The sequence below is a fragment of the Sphaerodactylus townsendi genome, linkage group LG07 (genome assembly GCF_021028975.2).
Source record: "Sphaerodactylus townsendi isolate TG3544 linkage group LG07, MPM_Stown_v2.3, whole genome shotgun sequence".
Taxonomy (NCBI): Eukaryota; Metazoa; Chordata; class Lepidosauria; order Squamata; family Sphaerodactylidae; genus Sphaerodactylus; species Sphaerodactylus townsendi.
The window spans coordinates 6629859-6648591 of record NC_059431.1 but is presented as its reverse complement, the minus strand read 5'-3'; positions in this window follow the sequence as shown (position 1 = coordinate 6648591).

The window sequence follows — 18733 nt, the reverse complement described above, 5'->3', positions numbered from 1 at the left end:
ATGCAGAAATACACAGTCAAAACACTCCTGAGAGATGGCCATTCAGCCTCTGTTTAAAAACCTCCGAAGAAGTAAACTCCAACACACTCCAAGGCAGGATATTCCACTGTCAAATAGCCCTGACTGTCAGGAAGTTCTTCCTCATGTTTAAGTGAAATCTCTTTTTCTTGCACTTTGAATCCATTACTCCTTGTCTTAATCTCTGGTCCAACAGAAAACAAGCTTGCTTCATCTTCAACATGGCATCCCTTCAAATATCTAAACATGGCTATCATGTCACCCCTTAATTTTCTCTTCTTCAGACTAAACATACCCAGTTTCCTAAGCTGCTCCTCATGGGGCATGAAATCCAGACATTTGACCATTTCAGTTGCCCTCTTCTGGACCCATTCCAGGTTGTCAAAGCAGCAGTGGCATAGGAGGTTAAGAGCTCGTGTATCTAATCTGGAGGAACCGGGTTTGATTCCCAGCTCTGCCACCTGAGCTGTGGAGGCTTATCTAGGGAATTCAGATTAGCCTGTACACTCCCACACTCGCCAGCTGGGTGACCTTGGGCTAGTCACAGCTTCTTGGAGCTCTCTCAGCCCCACCCACCTCACTGGGTGTTTGTTGTGAGGGGGGAAGGGCAAGGAGATTGTAAGCCCCTTTGAGTCTCCTGCAGGAGAGAAAGGGGGGATATAAATCCAAACTCTTCTTCTTCTTCTTGACTTGTGGTGCCCATTAAGTCGAATTTTAATATATCTAGTAACACCACTATAAACAAAAATGTAGATTTATCGCCATATGCCTAAGTTGTTTCAGGATATTACGGCAGTAGTACTTGGTTTCTTACCCACCTGAGCCCTATTTATTTTTCCATGTATTTATTTCAATACCCCTTGCTACTTGGCAAGGACTTTTTATGAGCGGTTACCTTAGGGAGAGTAGCATTTTGTTTATAGCAGTGTGACTGTATTGCATACGGTACTCTGATTATGATTATGGCCCCATTCCAGTAGGTATCAATCCAAGGAATGTGTAAGTAAGGTGATGAAATTAGTTCTCTTTGACTTAAGCCCACAATGCCAGGTTACCCGATATGTCAGGTAACTTTCTGACCAGGCTGGAGGTTGCCACTGCTGCTCAGTAGAGCAGTGGTATAAAAATCCTGTGACGTCACTTCCTGTTTTAAAGCCAGAAGTTGCACCAAAGTGTAACAGGATGCTCTTGTCATTTCCCATATTTCAAGGCCTTGTGCAATGTTGTGGGAACACTTTGGGGAATGGAATTGTCATGCCCCCAGAGACACCCTCACTATTTTCCTTATTTAAGCCTCAGTTGTACCCTTAATGAGAATGGGTTTAGTTGCCTTTTGTACAGCATTCTGTGGGAGGGAACCTTAGTTAGACCCTGGCCCTTTAAGAAGCTCTATAGCACTATAGCATTCTTATTGGTTAGCAGTTCCCGTTTTACAGTCTGTTTTCATTGAGGTGGCTGGGAAAGGCTGGAGACAGCAATATCTCAGATGCTTAAGGTGTTAGAGATCTGTAGAACTCAGAGTTAGCAAGTTCCAATAGAATTGGAAGCAAACAAGAGTCCAGTTAAAGGACACCAGGAAAACTCAGAAGAAGAAGCAAGCAGCACAGATGTCCTTGGAAGCAGTTAAGGAAAATTTGGTGTCTGCAAGTTCTTCAAACCATCTCCAATCGTTTCCAGCATTGCGAGTATTCATTTTTAGTTCGACTTAATGGGAAGAGTCAGAGTCCTAACCTTTCAGTATCATCAAACCGTTTTTGAACTGTTACTTATTTGTCTCTGGGCCTTACACTCTGTTCTGGCCAAATGCAAGGCACATGATTTTAGTTTGCTTGGGGGACAGAACAGAAATGTTGCGCCATCATGCAAGACTGATTTCCGTAGACCCCATTCCCAACTCCTCCCAGGAGTTGCCAACTGGCCCTTACATTCCCTGTCAGTCTGATTTTTCTTCCAATCTACTTCCAGTGCACTTTGCAGCTGTTGTTTTACTGTGCGGAATAGCAAAATCCACTTGCAAACAATCGTGGAAGTGGATTCAAAGTGCATTCTTCTGCACGTGCGGAAGGGGCCTCGGTCTCCTGGCTTTTTATTGTGCAAGGCCCTGTTGCTCTCATCCACCTGCACGGAGAGATATCAGTTCAGAACTTTACATAAATGTGTTTTGTTAATTGCGAGGTTAAAAAAAAGTCCTTGCTTAGATTGGAGAGGCAGAAAGAACAGAGAACTTTGTCCCCTCTGTTTGTAATTTGTGACATCTCTCACCTATCTATCCATTTGTAAAGGGAATGAGGTACCCTGCCATCTTTTTTTTCCCTGCCCAACATTTCTGGTTGCTAAGCAGTCCCTTGGTTGCTAAGTAGGAGTAGGAGCACTTAAATTGCTGTATTCTCCCCTCCCCTTCCTGCACCAGATTTTTTTTTAGAAATTGCAGATCTTGTTTAATCAATCTGTAAATTCATGCTTTTGATGTATTTTTCCTAAGAGCAATATTTTGATCATTCTTAATGATACTTAATGAAGTCACCACATGATTTCTGATTGTACCTAATTAAAGCTTGTGACTCGCATTTCAATGTTGCCATCATATGGTTGGAGGCCTATCTGACGGAAAACTTCACAAGGGCCCCCAACGAAATTAAGCAAGTGTGTCAAATGGATGAGCTCTTTACCGTATCAGCTGGAAATGCGTGTTTTAAATTAGATCCAGGTCAAAAAGTGGCTCTGAAACTGAAAAAAAAAGGAAAAAAGAAACCCTGACATTGCATACTTTGGAAGTTTTGCTTGGGAGGAAAACTAAAGAGAAAATCCAGTTTAAAGGGGGGGGGGAGAGAATTACCAGTGAATTCCATCCAATGAGGAATTCTGACATGGTAAAATTTCCCCCTGGTTTAAGTTTTTCAAAAAGGCCATGACAGAACTCCATGTTTTGATCGGGCGCCTTTCTTTAAATTTTGCTTGCTCTTAACTTTGTTATTTAAATTTTAAGTAACTGCTGCTATTGGAATTTGTTCTAATGGGGTTAAGTCTTAGTTATGTATTTTATGTGCTGTTATTGGAAACAGTTGTATTGTGAGCCACCTCGAGCCCTTTGGGGGTGAGGCGGCCTATACTTCTAATTAATAACAACAACAATAACAATATGAGCAATCTCAGAGTAGCTCTCACATCAATTAGATTTCAGACTATGCCTTTTTAGCTAGTTGCAGAGCTCAAACTCCAATGGTCTCTTGTCCTTGTATTTGTGGAGATCCAGGATCTGAGGATCTACCTTATTATGTTCTATAGAAATTCTAATTTCTGTTCTAAATTAGAAGAAGAACAAGAAGAACAACAAGAAGAAGAACAAGAACAACAAGAAGAACAACAAGACTTTGAATTTATATCCCCCTTTCCTTACAGGAGAGAAAGGGGGGATATAAATTCAAACTCTTCTTCTCAAAGGTTACAATGTCCTGTCCCTCCCCCCCCCTCCCCACACAACAAACACCCTGTGAGATGGGTGGTGTTATCAGGGTAACAGTATGACTATCTTTCTCAAAGTAGCAATAGGGAAATAACTCAGCTTGGCAGTGTTTTGGGGAGAGCAACTCAGCTTGGCTTTTGGGGGAAGAAACAACATAGCTTGGCAATGCAAGAGGAGGCTAGGTGGGGATCTTTGAGACTATGTATACGGGGAAATTGGCAAGGAGCGTTCCGCAGTGTAACACAAGGAGTCCAAATTAATGTTTGAAATGTTTACATAAATTTGGTTTCAAGCACACATACAGGAAGATATGGAGGCACATACACACAAGTTCCTAGAGATATAAAAAGGTGAGAAAAATAGGTTTTGATGATAGAAAGGGATTTGAGAGGTAGCAGGGTGATACGTTACCTAACGGTTCCAATTCAGCAGACAAAGTAGAAGGCAGGGACTCTATGCCAGCACAGAGATCCCGTAGAAGGACGATATCGTGTCTCACACCAACTTGACCAAGGGAGGTTCAGGTTAGAAATGAGCAATGAGCTTAAGGTGAGCCGGACTTTTATAGGGTGGATTGCTACTTTGGCGGGAAAAGAGACCCTTTGCATTAGGTTTCATTTCTTGCATCTGTGCTGGGTTGCAGGGCTGAGCTAATTAGCAGCTCTATCTATTGTCCTAACCCAGGGGATTGGTAGCCAATTATTCTCTAAATTACATTAGAAACACCTTGAATAGGTGGCCGGCAGAGTGAGTCTATTGTAATTTAGCTGAGGCAGTGAGATTAAATCAGGGATGGGAGTACTTAGGATTTTTTAGGAACAGCTGAAGGGGAGGGAGGTTGCAGCATCTCAATTCAAGGGATAGTTCACATTTACAACTCTATCAACTGTAGCTCTGGCTTGGGTGTGGACAGTAAGGAGCAAATGAGTAGATTTATTTTCTACTGACTGCTATTTCTTAGGCTTGCTGTTAGCCCATTTTATCCTGCGCCACACCATATATAAGAACATAAGAACTAGCCTGCTGGATCAGACCAGAGTCCATCTAGTCCAGCACTCTGCTACTTGCAGTGGCCCACCAGGTGCCTTTGGGAGCTCACGTGCAGGATGTGAAAGCAATGGCCTTCTGCTGCTGCTGCTGCTGCTCCTGAGCCCCTGGTCTGCTAAGGCATTTGCAATCTGAGATCAAGGAGGATCAAGGTTGATAGCCATAGATCGACTTCTCCTCCATAAATCTGTCCAAGCCCTTTTTAAAGCTGTATATCTGTTAACATTAATATATCAGAAATATATCTCACATATACATTCTATCCATAAATATCCCAGCGTGGATGCATGTTTTAAGATGTGGGGAGGAAGGGGAGCATAACAGTGGGGCTGAGAAGCTCCGAAGAACTGTGACTAGCCCAAGGTTACCCAGCTGGCATGTGTTGGAGTGCACAAACTAATCTGGTTTAAAGCCTTGAATGGTCCATAGCTTCAGGACTATGTCTCCTCTTATTGCCCACAGAGGGCTCTCTGCTCTTCTGGAGGTAACCTTCTGGTGGTCCCTGGTGCCAAGGACATTTGGTTGACCTCAACCAGGGCATAACTCCCTCCCAGCTGAAACCTGGGCCCTGAAGGCCATCTGACTGGCCTCCCAATTGTGACCTCCTCCTCCTCCATTCTGATAGTTAAGGACTCTTTATGCAAATGGGACTGGAATGATAAATGTCTTTTAGGCTACGTAGAGGTCCTATGGAAATGTATTTATTCGCCATCAATATTGTCATCGTGTTTTCAAATCTAATTTTAATTATTGTATTAATTGTCCTGATCAATGTCATTAAATCATGTGTGTGTGTTTTTAAGATGTCCTGAGCTAGGCCCTGGGTGGGTCATATAATTTATATTAAATAAAAATCTATTTAAAAATCTTGCTGCTTTTTTAACAAATATTCATTCAGTGACTTGGAGAAGCTCCCCCCCTTCTTTCTGATAATGAGCTTCTTGTTTCTTACAAAATGTTACTTTTGCCATGGCAGCTAAGAAGGATCAAGCCAGAATTGTACCTAATTTGTACCAGAATTGTACCAGAATTGTACCAAAGGAACAGCAGTGGCGTAGTGGCTAAGAGCAGGTGCACTCTTATCTGGAGGAACCGGGTTTGATTCCCAGCTCTGCCACTTGAGTTGTGGAGGCTTATCTGGGGAATTCATAAGAACATAAGAACATAAGAACAAGCCAGCTGGATCAGACCAAAGTCCATCTAGTCCAGCTCTCTGCTACTCGCAGTGGCCCACCAGGTGCCTTTGGGAGCTCACCTGCAGGAGGTGAAAGCAAATGGCTCTGCTGCGGCAGTTTGTTGCTCCTAACGATCACCTGGTCTGTTAAGGCATTTGCAATTCTCAGATCAAGGAGGTGATCAAGATTGGTAGCCCATACATTGACTTCCTCCTCCATAAATCTGTCCAAGCCCCTTTTAAAGCTATCCAGGTTAGTGGCCATCACCACCTCCTGTGGCAGCATATTCCAAACACCAATCACACGTTGTGTGAAGAAGTGTTTCCTTTTATTAGTCCTAATTCTTCCCCCCAGCATTTTCAATGAATGCCCCCTGGTTCTAGTATTGTGAGAAAGAGAGAAACATTTCTCTCTGTCAACATTTTCTACCCCATGCATAATTTTTGTAGACTCTCAATCCCATATTCCCCCCTCAGCCGCCTCCTCTCCAAACTAAGAGAGTCCCCAAACGCTGCAGCTACCTCTCCCCTCTCATAGGGAAGGTGCTCCAGTCCCTCAATCATCCCTTGTTGCCCTTCTCTGCATCCTTTTTTCTATCTCCTCAAATATCTTTTTTTTTTTGAGATCACGGCGACCAGAACTGGGACACAGTGCACTCCAAGAATGCTTGGTCGCACCACTGCTTTATATAAGGGCATGACAATCTTTGCAGTTTTATTATCAATTCCTTTCCTAATTATCCCCAGCATAGAGTTTGCCTTTTTTACAGCTGCCATGCATTGAGTTGACATTCCCATGGAACTATCAACTAAGACGCCTAAATCCCTTTCCTGGTCTGTGACTGATAGCACTGACCCCGATTAGCCTGTGCACTCCCACACACGCCAGCTGGGTGACCTTGGGCTAGTCACAGCTTTTCGGAGCTCTCTCAGCCCCACCCACCTCACAGGGTGTTTGTTGTGAGGGGGGAAGGGCAAGGAGATTGTAAGCCCCTTTGAGTCTCCTGCAGGAGAGAAAGGGGGGATATAAATCCAAACTCTTCTTCTTCTAATATGGGCAATGCGTATATTTGATTATAAAATGTGTTTTTGTATCTGAATGTATCTGTTCTGAAGTCATTTTTTTCTTTAAAAATATTGGTGGTCACTGTGTCCATTTCATTGTAATGGCCTTTGGGCATAGATGACAAACTGTTTGGAGCTCAGCATATCATAGTGGCTAAGAGCCGGTGGACTCTAATCTGGAGAACTAGATTTGATCCCCCACTCCTTCACTTGAGTGGTGGACTCTTACATGGTGAGGTGGATTTATTTCCTCCTCAGCATGAAGCCTGTTGGGTGACCTTGGGCTAGTCACAGTTCTCTCAGAACTCTCTTACCTACCTCACAAGGTGTCTGTTGTGGGGAGAGGAAGGGAAAAGAGCTTGTAAGCCACCTGCAATGCTTCTCGCTGCAATTCTCTATACCTCGCGTAGCGGTTGCTTCAAAAATGTTATTCCCCTCCCAAATTAGAAGAAGAAGAAGAAGAGTTTAGATTTATACCCCACATTTCCCTTCTGTAAGGAGACTCCATGTGGCTTAAAAGCTCCTTTCCCTTCCTCTCACCACAGCAGACACCTTGTGAGGTAGGTGGGGCTGAGAGTTAAAGAACTATGACTTGATATATTGTCGAAGGCTTTCACGGCCGGAATCACTGGGGTGCTGTGTGGTTTCTGGGCTGTATGGCCGTGTTCTAGCAGCATTCTCTCCTGACATTTTGCCTGCATCTGTGGCTGGCATCTTCAGAGGATCTGATAGTTGGAAAGGAAAGCAAGTGAAATATATATACCTGTGAGTAAAGGTCAATAGGTGAGGGCATGTGAATAGGAGTGGCCTGGCAACTGACTAACAATGAAGTGTAGCATGTAAGTAACAATGGAGATAACAAGGTCAAGGTGAAGATGCCAGCCACAGATGCAGGCGAAATGTCAGGAGAGAATGCTGCTAGAACACGGCCATACAGCCCGTAAACCACACAGCACCCCAACGGTTTCGGAGTCCCCTGGCCATCTAGGGGACCCACTTTTTTGTTCTGATTCCCCCTCCTTGGGAGGGTTTAATTTGGGTTTGCTGACGCCATTTTATTGAATCTACCGCTGTGTTTTAAATCTAAATTGTTTTAACTTAATGGGGTTCTGTTGTATATATTATATGTAGAATTTGTGTTGTGAACCGCCCAGAGCCCTCTGGGGGTTGGGCGGTATAAATAAATAAATAAGTAAGTAAATAAATAAATAAATAAATAAATAAATAAATAAATAAATAAATAAATACCTATGACTTCCCAAGGTCATCCAGCAGGAATGTAGGAGTGCGGAAACACACCTGGTTCACCAGATAAGCCTCCGCCACTCGGGTGGAGACGTGGGGAATCAAACCCGGTTCTCCCGATTTTACTTCACCTGTTCTTAACCACTACATCACACTGACTGTCATCAGACAAGGGTCCGATTAAGTATAAGACAAGTTTCGTATATGGAGCTATGGGGAACATGTCCTATACCATAAGAATGGTCCAGAGACGGAGGCCCTGATACCCGGAGATTTCACACCGACTGTACAGTTTCAAACTTTCGGGTGTTTGTCAAAGCCGTCCTCCCGACTCCGCGCCCCCTCCTCCTATGCTCTCCGGAGCACAGCCACGGCGGCAGCTAATGACAATCATTGTCGCAGGCAGAGGACCCAGCAGGAGCCTGGAAAAAAAATAAATCTATTACTCCTGACAAAAAAATAAGCCACACAGCTAAGCTGTCGGACGCGTTAATGTCTCAATCGGCTGTATCCCCGACAGAATTCTGAATTTCAATTAGGAAAACAAAAGGCAGCGCAGAGGGAAAGAGTAGACCGGGTGGTGTCGAGAAAGGTTTTTTTTCTTAAAGCGGAGGACGACCGTTTCCTCAGGCCTGCGCCTCCATTTTGATTGGTGTGGGCGGATGACTCCGGCCTGCGCAGCAGAGATGAGAATCATTTACTCCTTGGTAATGGGCTCCGAGTTTGGCAGGAAGGGAGTTAACTAGGACATAGGTGTCAAACTTGCGGGCCTACAGATGTTATGGACTACGGTTCCCATCATCCCCTTCCAGCATGATGCTGGTAGGGGATGATGGGAACTGTAGTCCATAAGGAGGGCCACGAGTTTGACACCTATGAACTAGGACAGTGATGGCGAACCTTTTCGAGACTGAGTGCCCGAATTGCAACCCAAAACACTCTTATTTATCACAGTGCCCACACGTCAATTTAACCTGAATACTGAGGCTTTAGTTTAGAAAAAACGGTTGGTTCTGAGGCACGCAATACTCAGGAGTAAGCTTGGTGAAGTAACCGTGCAACGCTTCAAATAGGTGAATCACGATCCTAGGAGGGTTTACTCAGAAGCAAGCCCCCTTGTCAGCAGCCGAGCTTACTCCCAGGTAAAGGATCATGCCCAGGCCAGCCTAGATGTGTGTGTGTGTGTGTGTGTGTGTGTGTGTGTGTGTGTGTGTGTGTGTGAGAGAGAGAGAGAGAGAGAGAGAGATTTTCCACCCCCCTTCCACATGATGAACTCTGTGCGTGAGTGCCCACGGAGAGGCCTCTGAGTGCCACCTCTGGCACCAGTGCCATAGGTTCGCCACCACTGAACTAGGAGATGGACTTGTAGCAAAACCTCCTCCGAACAGCTCTGCTTTTAGAGACAGAATGACTCGTCCCCTGTCCCTTGTTTCCCTCACAGAAAGGAAATTTGCATCACCCAAAGGGAAAGAAGAAAGGATTTTGAATCGTTATCCTGCTGCATAGAAGAGTAGAAGAAGGAGAGTTTGGATTTATATGAGACTCAAGGAAGCCTACAAGCCTACAAGCCTTTCCCTTCCTCTCCCCACAACAGACACCTTGTGAAGTAGGTGGGGCTGAGAGAGAGTTCTGAAGAATTGGGACTAGCCCAAGGTCACCCGGCAGGAATGTAGGAGTCGGGAAACACATCTGGTTCACCAGATAAGCCTCCGCCACTCAGGTGGAGTGGGGAATCAAACCTGGTTCTCCAGATTAGAATCCACCTGCTCTTAACCACTATACTACGCTGCCTCTCAAAACCCAGTGTTTTTATGAAGGATTACTCACCCCAAGGAACAAAATTCCTGAGAGGGAACTCTGTTCTATAGCAAGAGGGGGAAACAGAGAAGTCCAACTTTTATTGCATCCAACCTGGCCTTTGTTTTTATCCCTATATTTCCATGTTGAATGCCAGATACTCAACTAGCACATGAAGAGAGGTGACATTCTTATGATGACCCCATAGGGCCATGGTGGTGAACCTTTGGCACTCCAGATGTTATGGACTACAATTCCCATCAGCCCCTGCCAGCATGGCCAATTGGAGGCCATTGCAGGCTTCACATGGAGGTGTGGGGAATCAAACCTGGTTTTCCAGTTTGGAGTCCTCCACTCTTAGTAAATAAGACCACAACTACTGTTACACTCTGGCTATAACTAATTTTTCAATTACGTGTATCTATATACATGAGTTTATATCACTGTTCATATTTTTTATATTTCATTAGCTATAAATACAATCATTTCTTGTCAACACCATCCAACAGGTAGGTTCAACTGATTTTTAACAATTATAACAAATAGATTCAGGGTCATCCATATTAGTTCAGGTAAGGATTTAGTTCATACTCTCCCGTCAGTTCAACATCCATAAGGTAGGTATTCAATCAATGCGAAAACATATATACACATAGGGTGCTGTGTGGTTTCTGGGCTGTATGGCCGTGTTCTAGCAGCATTCTCTCCTGACGTTTCACCTGCATCTGTGGCTGGCGTCTTCAGAGAATCTGATTTGGTGGCATCTTCAGAGGATCTGATTTGGAACCCAGTGATTCCAGCCGTGAAAGCCTTTGACAATATATACACATAAATATATATTCAGTCCATCTTGATTCATCAACTTTTGATATAAATCCACTCAGGTAAGTATTCTATACGTATGCAATCATGAGTCCAAAATTGTGCACAGGCATAAGTCCAAATTCTTTTAAACACAAGGAGGAAAACGCATTGCGCCTAATCCACGTTTTTCGATGGCTTCATCAGCCTCACAGGTTGTCCTACACTCTTAACCGCTACGTCACACTGGCTGTGCATCCAGTAGGACTTTACGTGCCTACAAAAAGACACACACACCAGCCAACCAAATATCATCTTCCCTGCGTTACTCTGTGGGCGGAGGCAGAGAGACCCAATTGGCTCTGCAGAACAGCCTGAGGCATCAATAAATGTTCTTGCTCTGGTCCCAGCCAGCAGATTGCCATTTGAATTGGCTTGGTCTAGTGGCGGGGAAAAAGATCAGCCTGGCGCTGATCTTTGAGGTTTCCCCCCTCCGCCCCCTGCCCCCCCGCTCCAATGACTGCATTGACTTTACCAGCCATCCAAAGGCCCCGTGGAGTCTTGCCTTCAGGCATGGCCATTTGGACAATGTTTGGGGGCTTGGGATGTAATTCGCCCATCTGCTGCAATTGGCCTGAAGCATTTCATAATCATGATGGATTTCCTCCCTCTTTCCAATGAACTGAGAGGCATCCAGATGAAATTGGTCAGCCCACAACCAGGGCTTAAAACAGAGGCAAAGGGAGCAGAAGACACAATTGAGAGGCATAAATGAAGCACTGGCAGACAAAGGTGAGTAGTTCAACTTTTCAGCTCCGTCAGCAGTATCTAAAATGATTACCCAAGGTCTTGAGCTAATTCCTGAGAGCCAGTGTGATGGTGGTTGAATCCCCACTTGAAATTTGCACGCAGATCCAAACCTGTTCATTGTGGAACTGTGTCCTCTTCATCAGAGTTTCTCCCTCCCCACCGCAGCGAGCACACAGTGGACATACCCAGTTGCAGAACTCTTAGCAATCCCCACTACCAGGCTAGCTAGCTTCACTGGTCTCCCCTGATTGGCTGGCGTGCCTTGATGGGGCGGGATCTTTTCCCACTGCGGAAACGTACATTGTAGGGGTGTGATCAAAAAAGCCAGCGTGTAAAAGTTTAACGTTTTACTGTTTAACTGTGCAAACAGTCAGTCGTTACCCGTGTAAACCATGAATGATTCAAAGGTACGCGTTTGACTGTTCAATGTTTGCATCCCCTTCTGCTGGCCGATCGCAAAAGCAGAAAGGAAACCAAGGAAAGGCTGCTTGTGCATCGCAGTGCTGATTGGTTGCCCAAATTCTGCATCACACTCCAGGGCGGGAAACGAGTCAAGGTTTCAACCCTCATCCCTCTCCTTGGATCAGCTCTGAACTGTGTTAATGGGGTCTATGCCACTTGCAACCAGGTCCTGCCAAAACGCGGATTAATGGGGAGAATGAGCGCCAGAAATGGAATCTGCCACGCAAGCAATGGCAAGGTTATTCCGCAAACCTGGTTAGTTTGTGTTCTGAAACCTGGCTAAGACGGTAGTGGGGATTCGGCCGTAGTGGTTAAGAGTGGTGGACTCAGATCTGAAGAACCATGTTTGATTCCCCACTCTTCCACATGAGCAGCAGACTCTTATCTTTTGAACAGGATTGTTTCCCTGCTCCTGCACATGAAGCCAGCTGGGTAACCTTGAGCCAGCCAATGTTCTTCAGAAGTCTTTCAGCCCCATCTACCTCACGAGGCATCTGTTGTGGGTAGAGGAAGGGAAAGAAGTTTATAAGCTGTCTTGAGACTCCTCATGGTTGATAAATGTGGGATAAATAAATTCAAACTCTTCCATTTTTTCCAGCTCTCGTCCCTATCAGCTCTTATGTATGTATGTATGTATGTATGTATGTATGTATGTATGTATGTATGTATGTATGTATGTATGTATGTATGTATGTATTCATTCATTCATTCATTCATTCATTCATTCATTCATTCATTCATTCATTCATTCATTTATTTGATTTCTACACCTCCCCATCCTCGAAGGGCTCTGGGCGGTGTACAGCATAAAAATTCATACAATTCATACAATGTTAATAATCGCTAAAATACACTAAAATTCCATCTAAACAGCGGTTAATGCGATCAGATCATTAAATAATGAAAAGTTAAATAAGTTAAATAAGAGGCGTCCAGAAAACCCACCTTCAAAATCTTCCCCCAAAAGGGAGAGCAGCGGGCCCCTCAATATGAGGGTTACCCTGATGTAAACAGTACAGGGAGCAAGGAGGGGCACTCTTGAAAGTCAAAGTGGGGTGAATTTGTTCACAGGGTCACTCATAACAAAAAGAAGGGGAAAAGCCATCAACACGGTTGCCAGGACCGTAACCTTCCTGTCCTGACCCGTCTACAGTGGCTTCAAGTTTGTTTCCAGACACAATTCAAGGTGACCTTCAAAGCCAGGTATGATTTGGAACCTGAAGGACAGGGACGTGGCTGGGCATTCCAGGGGCGGGGCATTCCTGGGCGGGACATTCCTGGGTGGGGCTGTGGCAAGGACGCAGCCGCTGCGCCTGTCCTTGGGCAGGAAATGAATGCACGCAGACGCAGGCTGCCATGCACACCGGTGCACCTCCTGCTAGACTGCTTCAAGTTCTGTGTGCTACTGCTGAGAGGAGGGGCGTAACTAAGGCAAAAATCACGTGGCAAAATCACCAATTAGTAACCCCCTCTCGGCACACACAAATAATTAGTAACCTACTCTCGGGAACCTGTGAGAACCTGCTGGATCCCACCTCTGCGTATTTTCCACATTTGGAGGACCATAGCCACTTTAAAACTTCCGATACAGGCACGGACTGAACGTGACCATTCAAATTTGCATATTGAAATTTAAAAATCACAACTGCATAGCAATATATTTATTTTATTTATTTGTATGTATTATAAGTTACGCAACTGCTTACATGCATTGCACTTGAGGTGATGGTTTCAGGGTATATAAAGGTATATATTATCATTTGTTGATAATACAGCCAGTAGCAGCTAAGTTTGCAACGTTTCTTTCTTTCGGCCTCCTTAATGCCTCCAAAGATGCCAGCAATAGATGCCGGTGAAAGGTTAAGAGCAAAAATTTCCAGACCATGGCCACACAGCCTGGGGAAACCCACAACAGTCTGTTTTTGTAATAGTTTGAACGATGGTGTTTGCGAGGGGGAGTTGATTTTAATGATTTTATCATGTGATTCTATCGTGTCTGTTTTCAAGTGTTAGCCACCTTGGCGACCCCTTGCAAGGATAGAAAGACGATATGCCAGTGATGGAGAACCTTTGGCACTCCAGATGTTATGGACTACAATTCCCATCAGCCCCTACAATTGGCCATGCTGGCAGGGGCTGATGGGAATTGTAGTCCATAACATCTGGAGTGCCAAAGGTTCGCCACCACGGCAATATACACATTTGGTAAATAAAATAAATAATAAATATGGAAGAATTGAGAGAAGTTCCGCACTTCCTTCCTTCCTTCACTGCTCATCCATTTATTCCAGGACCTTAGGTAGGCATGGGGAATATTACTTACCAGTGCTATGAATTCTGCATGCAACCTCACCGCTAGGACTGAATCCACGTCCTCTATAACTGGGAAGTTTTTTTTCCGACAAATGATACTTGAAGCTCCCATAACCCTGTCTGTAAAATAAAGTGGTTTGAGATAATCCTGAATGCATCAGGAATCTCCGGCCTAAGTAAATAACACCTGTCAGCGGTCCACTCCCGTGGCATTAAGACAGCCAATGAGCAATGTCACAGGGCTGAATTAAAAGGAAATGCGAACAACACACCACCTGAGGTAAAATATACCATAAAAGATGTCATAAGTGGAAATAAAAGTGGAGGGCAATGCCGTAAAAGCAGGATACTCGCCGGAATAATCTGTGCAGCAAGACTATAATCTTGTTCTGTTACAAAGGTGCCCTCTTGGACGGCTCCATCCCTCTCCTGTCACTCACACAAACACACGGCGGCACATTTATTTATTTATTTCCATTATTTACAGTCCACCTTTTTCACTGAGACTCAATGAGGAGGAGGAGGAAGAGGAGGAGAGCGTAGAGTTATACTCTGCTTGGCTCCACTGTAAGGAGTCTCAAAGTGGCAAACAAACTCCTTTCCGGGGTGCTGTGTGGTTTCCAGGCTGTATGGCGGTGTTCTAGCAGCATTCTCTCCTGACGTTTCGCCTGCATCTGTGGCTGGCATCTTCAGAGGATCTGATGGTAGGAATGGAAAGCACTTGGAGTATATATACTGTGAGGTCAAAAGGTGAGGCCATCTGAATAGAGTAGCCTGGCATGTGAGTCACAGAGAAGTCTGTAGCATGGGAGTAACAATGAAGATAGCAAAGTCAATAGGTGAATGAATCTGAATAGAAGTATCCTGGTCTTTGTTCCCTTTGATTGCTATAGTCTATAGTTGTCTTGTGTTTGTGTGGAGCTGATCAGTCACTGTCTTGATTCTAGAGTTTTTCAACACTGGCAGCCAAATTCTGTTCATTTTCATGGTTTCTTCCTTCCTGTTGAAATTGTCCATGTGCTTGTGAATTTCAATGGCTTCTCTGTGTAGTCTGATGTAGTGGTTGTCAGAGTGGTCCAGAATTTATGTGTTTTCAAATAATATTCTGTGTCCAGGTTGGTTTGTCAAGTGTTCTGCTATTGCTGATTTTTCTGGCTGAAATAGTCTGCAGTGCCTTTCGTGTTCTTTAATTCATGTCTGAGTGCTGCGTTTGGTGGTTCCTATGTAAACTTGCCCACAGCTGACGATGCCAGCCACAGATGCAGGCGAAACGTCTGGAGAGAATGTTGCTAGAACACGGCCATACAACCCGGAAACCACACGGCACCCCAGTGATTCTGGCCGTGAAAGCTGTCGACAATAAACTCCTTTCCTTCCTCTCCCCGCAACCCTTGTGAGGTAGGTGGGGATGAGAGAATAAAACCAGAAGTTCCTACCATAGGGTTTCAGTAATTCCTAGAACTGTCTTCTTCCCTTCCTCGAAACCCCTACAAATGCTGCAAAGTCACCATAAATCAACTGCACACCACCACACACCTGTACGTTGATGAAGGCCTGCAGAAAGGCGAAAAGGCAAGGTGGCAAATAGGCTGAGGGGCAGAAAGGGAGGTATACATAAAAGTCAGGACAGCACGTTGACAGCTTTCAGCTTTCAGATCTCCATTGTTTGGAGATCAGACATACCAATCTCTCCTGAGTGCTGCACAAAGCTCCTGTTCCCCTCTATACTTTGGGGTCACACCCCCGAAATCTAGCCCTGCTGTATATTTAGAACAGCTTGTTAATTATAAGTGCAGGTGGGTCATGACAAGAGCAAGGTGCAACTCATTCCCCTCTGTCTTCAAGGTCGTTTCCTTAACATCCCACAAAGTGAGCGTCATTGTCAGTACTGTCCCAACGCTATGGACTCAATCCCTCATATCCTGCTTTCCAGTTCGGGGTATAATGATATTGGAACCCATTTGGGAGCTTTACTACCTCTAGAATTTATGTTTCTCTCAGACAAACTAAAAATGTCTAAGCTATTGAACAGCCCTAATGTAGAAATTTCTGAAGCAGTTGCTACATTTTTAATCCGTGTTCTACATGATATATAACAATGATCCTGTTTTTGTACTTGGAATGTATGGTACTTCTGGTTTATGCCTAATAAAGGTTTTTGGATTGGATTGGATTGGATTGGAGATCAGACATGATTCCAAGAGATCTTGTGGCCCCGTCTAGCACTTGGCAACCCTATGGTAGATCCGGCACCTCAGTCAGGCAGCAATACTTCCTTGTGTGAGATATCACACACTTTAGTTTGGAGAGGACTCTTTAGTTTGGAGAGGAGACGTCTGAGGGGGAATATGACTGAAGTCTATAAAATTATGCACGGGGTAGAAAATGTTGACAGAGAGACATTTTTCTCGCTTTCTCACAATACTAGAACCAGGGGGCATTCATTGAAAATGCTGGGGGGAAGAATTAGGACTAATAAGAGGAAACACTTCTTCACGCAACGTGTGATTGGTGTTTGGAATATGCTGCCACAGGAGGTGGTGATGGCCACTAACCTGGATAGCTTTAAAAGGGGCTTGGACAGATTTATGGAGGAGAAGTCGATCTATGGCTACCAGTCTTGATCCTCTTTGATCTGAGATTGCAAATGCCTTAGCAGCCCAGGTGCTCGGGAGCAACAGCCGCAGAAGGCCCTTGCTTTCACATCCTGCACGTGAGCTCCCAAAGGCACCTGGTGGGCCACTGCGAGTAGCAGAAAGCTGGACTAGATGGACTCCGGTCTGATCCAGCTGGCTTGTTCTTATGTTCTTATGTTCTTTTTGGAAGCTGGATTCTTGTACAACTCTCTGTCCCCCTCTATAGACCAGAAATTCTTTTGGCTCCATGTCAGAGCAGAAGAGAAGGTCCAGAATCAATTATTCGTTGTCCCCACAGAGCCAGGTCTGTGACCAGGGCTGCCCAATGCCTCTACACGCTATTCCATTTGTCAAGCAATTTAAAATGGAAAAAAGAAGTAACTACAGGAAGCCCATCTGGAGTGGTGGCAGGCAAGGGACGAGCGTGCGGAATGAGATCTCGCTCTCTTTCTCTCTCCCTTGCCCTCACACACTGTTTCGTAGGCCCAAGGTCCAGACACCGAGGCAAACTGTTTCAGACCTTCCTCCTCATTAACTTATGAGCCTCTTTAAAGACAGAAGTCCAGGCTGTGCCAGGCGTATGCCGAGGTCGTAATGAAGACAAATGTCCACTTGGAGCTGAGTTCAGACCATGGAATTCATTTCGCGCTGGATCTTTTATTGCCATCTAATTAGAGTGACATTTGGTCAGTCTCGTTAGATCAGGATTCAAATCAGAGCCCCCGGAGGTGAGCGTTCAATAAATCCTCTCCTCCAGAGTTGGTAGTTATTTTTTAACCATTGCATTTTATGAAACCTCCCATCCCCATCCCCCCTGTCTTATTTTTTTTGGTTAACGCTTCCACTATTTTACAGCGCGGCCCTCCGAGAAGGATATTGACGACTTCTGCAAATATCACTTGTATTTTTTAATTGTTTAAGGTTCACTTTGTTGGTCTGTCGATTCCGGAGCTGAGGATTAAGGGAAGAGCTTTGGGCCAGGCTATGAGAAAGGCAGGGGGATTTTTCCAAAGAAAAATGGTAAGGAATCATGGAGCCGCGTTCTACTTAAAAGGCAGATGATTGGCACCATTGAATTTGATTTCCCTCTCCTCCACATGAAGCCTGTTGGGTGACCTTTGGCTAGTCAAAATTCGCTCAAAACTCCCTCAACCCCACCTACCTCACAAGGTGTCTTTTACAAAGAAGGGAAAAGAAGTTTGTAAGCTGCTTTGAGACTCCTTACAGGAGAGACAGGTGGGTTTAAATCCAAACTCCTCCTCCTCATCATCATCTTCTTCTTCAGCTCAACTATGAAAAAATGAATTATGAGGTGCTCTGACTCACTGTTTCCCAATTTTCTCTTGAGATGAGCTGAATTCACACAATTCACAGCGTATGGATTTAAAATCCATCTGTCATAATTTTATCCTGTTCTTCCTCTAACAAGCTCAGGAAAGCGAACACAGTTCTTCCTTTGTCTCATTTTTACCACAATCCTGGGAAGTAAATTCGGCTAACAATGGACAGCTCTGGGTGGGGAAATGTGTGGGGATTTTGGGGAGGGGGTGGAAACTGGGAAAGACAGGGTTTGGACTTTAGCATACCCGAGCATGGCATGATGTCCCACTTTGGGCATGACCAGAGGCACCCTTGTTATGAAGATTGTCCAAACTGATTGACATTTACTCCCTTGGAAACCACATCCCTGTGCTACATCTGAAAATAGTATGGCGTGCCCCATCAACCAGATAGGTGAACTGTGTGAAAACAGTCCTGGTTTACATGGTGAGACAGGTGACCTTTGATATCTTGTGTATCTATCATATCAAGATCTTGTTGGCATTTACGCACTTTGTCATGTTGGTGAGCTAGTGTAACCCCCATGTTCAGAATGGGTTGACCCAGTAAGGGGTGGAGACT